Genomic DNA, 3,039 nt, shown 5'->3' with positions numbered 1-3,039 from the left:
GCAAGATTTCAATGAACTACCTTTCATCTTTCTTTCTTTTGGTGGGGGCTGGGGTTGGGTTTGAACCCACCAACTCCTGTATATGGAGCCAGTGCCCTACTCCTTTGAGCCACCGGCGCCACCCTACCTTTTTACCTTTTACAGTGGAAAGTCCAGGTATGCTGGCTCACCTGGACTCTGTAATCCCTGCAGTGTGAGAGGCTAAGGTGGGAAGGAAATTTAGCCCAGGTGTTCAAGGTTGCAGTGAGCTAACATCAGGCCATTGCACTGCAGCCTGGGTTTGAGTAACAGAGCAAGACCCTATATCTAGGCTGGATGTTGTAGCTCACACCTGTAATCCTAGCACTCTGGGAGGCTGAGGCAGGTGGATTGCCTGAGCTCAGGAGTTCAAGACCAGCCTGAGCAACAGTGAGACCCCCCTCATCTCTAAAAAAAAAGTTGTGGGCCAGGGGTGCTGGCTCACACCTGTAATCCTAGGACTCTGGGAGGCCGAGGTGTGTGGATTGCCTGAGCTCACAGGTTTGGGATCAGCCTGAGCCAGAGCGAGACCTCATCTTTAAAAATAGCTGGGAATTTTGGCGTGCACCTGTAGTCCCAGCTACTCAGGAGGCTGAGGCAAGAGAATTGCTTGAGCCAAAGTGTTTGAGGTTGCTGTGAGCTACCGAGGGCGACAAAATAAGACTCTGTCTCAAAAAATATATAAAGAGAATTACAATAAAATGCTATAAACAATTGTGTATCAATAAATTAGATAACTTAGGTGAAATAGATAAATTTCTATAAAAACTAGCTACCAAAATGACTAAAGAAGAAATAGTCAATCAGAATAGACTTGTAACAAATGAAGAAACTGAATTAGTTATCAAAAAACTACCCACAAAGGAAAGCCCCGATTTACCTAGCTTCTGCATTGATCCTACCGAATATTTATGTATTTATTATTGTTTGGGATTCATTGAGGGTACAAAGAGTTAGGTTACACTGTTGCATTTGTTAGTTAAAGTCCCTTATGTGTCCTGCCCCCAAAAGGTGTGCCATACACTGTGACCTCCCATGTCCTGCCCTCCCCCCCTTCTTCCCGCTCCCTCATTCCTCTATCCCACCCCTGTATTAGCTCACTTACTGCCTTCAGATTAGAATTGAATACATTGGATTCTTGCTTCTCCAGTCTTATAATGCTTCACTAAGAAGAATATCCTACCAAATATTTAAAGAATTATTACCAATTTTTTTTTTTTGAGACCAAGTCTCAAACTGTGACCCTGGGTAGAGTGCTGTAGTGTCATAGCTCACAGCAACCTCAAACTCTTGGGCTCAAGTGATTCTCTTGCCTCAGCCTCCCAAGTAACTGGGACTACAGGTATCTGTTGTAACACCCAGCTATTTTTTTGTTGCAGTTGTCATTGTTGTTTAGCAGGGCTGGGCTGGGTTCAAACCTGCCAGCCTTGGCCACGTACATGGCCAGCACCCTACCGAATGAGCTACAGGCGCCATCTAATACCAATTCTTCACAAACTCTTCCAAAAAATAAAAAAGGAGCACACACTTCCTAACTAATTTTATAATCAGTATCAGGCAAAAACATAGCAAGAAAAGAAAACTACAGACCAATGTATTTATGAACATGGACACAAAAATACAAAGTCCAGTAACATATAAAAAGATTACACATCATGATTAAGTGGGCAATAATGTAAAGTACCAAAAGACACCAGTGTGACAAATTTAGTTTAAAGATCTCAGTTGGCTTTATTTGTGATTCTAGAATTGGGCAACTTCATTCCATAGAATACATTAAGTGTTCAGATGAATTGAGCAGAAGCGGCTGGCTTTATATACAGAGAAGCCATGAGGAAGGCAGAAGCAAAGAACACAGTGTGTGAGTCCTTTCAAAGTTATTTTTTTTTTTTTGAGACAGAGTCTCACTATGTCACCCACAACCTCAAACTCTTGGGCTTAAGTGATTCTCTTGCCTCAGCATCCCAAGTAGCTGGGACTACAGGCATCCACCACAACACCTGGCTATTTTTGTTGCAGTTGTCATTGTGATTTAGCTGGCCCGGGCTGGGTTCAAACCTGCCAGCCTCAGTGCATGTGGCTGGCGCAGTAACCACTGTGCTCTGGGCACTGAGCCTCAAAGTTATTTTTGTTAGGAGGGAGACAGAAAAACAACAGAAAATAACTAATTAGTTAACATCATATTATTTCAGGATATCTTTTTTGTGTAAGGATTAAAGCAGAGGGAACTTCAGTATCATCGTGCCAATTGAAGATTTAAACTGGTTTGTTCTGGGAAATTAGCTATTATTACTATATCTCTCTCCTAGTGTTATAGCTCTTTTAGAATTTATCTAGCATGTTTTCCACTTTCCCCTGGAAGACCCCCCCAAAAAAAAGAAATTAAAAAAAATATATAAGGCAGTGCCTGGGGCTCAGTGAGTAGGGTGCGGGCCCCACATACTGAGGGTGGCGGGTTTGAACCCGGCCCCAGCCAAACTGCAACAAAAAATAGCCAGGTATTGTGGCAGGCGCCTGTAGTACCAGCTACTCGGAGGCTGAGGCAAGAGAATTGCCTAAGCCCAAGAGCTGGAGGTTGTTGTGAGCTGTGATGTCACAGCACTCTACTGAGGGTGATAAAGTGAGACTCTGTCTCTTAAGAAAAATACATAAATATATACACACACACACACACACTTCCTGATTTCTCTCAAGGTCAGATAACAACTTGAGTTTGGTGACTTAAAAGTTAGCATGTTCCAGTAAGATTAGCCCGCATCACAAAATCCCAAACCAGAGATGTTGGCATGGATGTGGAGAAAAGAGAACACTTCTGCATTGCTGGTGGGAACGCAAACTAATACGTTCCTTTTGGAAAGATGTTTAGAGAACACTTAGAGATCTAAAAATAGACCTGCCATTCGATCCTACAATTCCTCTACTAGGTGTATATCCAGAAGACCAAAAATCACATTATAACAAAGATATTTGTACCAGAATGTTTATTGCAGCCCAATTCATAATTGCTAAGTCATGGAAGAA

At 42.5% G+C, this 3,039-nt stretch overlaps 1 non-coding gene across 1 annotated transcript; it reads left to right on the top strand.

Annotated features, from left to right (window-relative positions):
* The first annotated feature begins 2,324 nt into the window (after positions 1–2,324).
* LOC111723437 lies at positions 2,325–2,385 on the top strand. Its single transcript, XR_002771970.1, has one exon. It is a non-coding gene; the product is annotated as a U7 small nuclear RNA (small nuclear RNA).
* The last annotated feature ends 654 nt before the right edge of the window (positions 2,386–3,039 follow it).

The sequence above is a fragment of the Otolemur garnettii genome, unplaced genomic scaffold (genome assembly GCF_000181295.1).
Source record: "Otolemur garnettii isolate 467f Iridium unplaced genomic scaffold, OtoGar3 scaffold00011, whole genome shotgun sequence".
Taxonomy (NCBI): Eukaryota; Metazoa; Chordata; class Mammalia; order Primates; family Galagidae; genus Otolemur; species Otolemur garnettii.
This window is presented reverse-complemented; position numbering and strand designations above follow the sequence as displayed.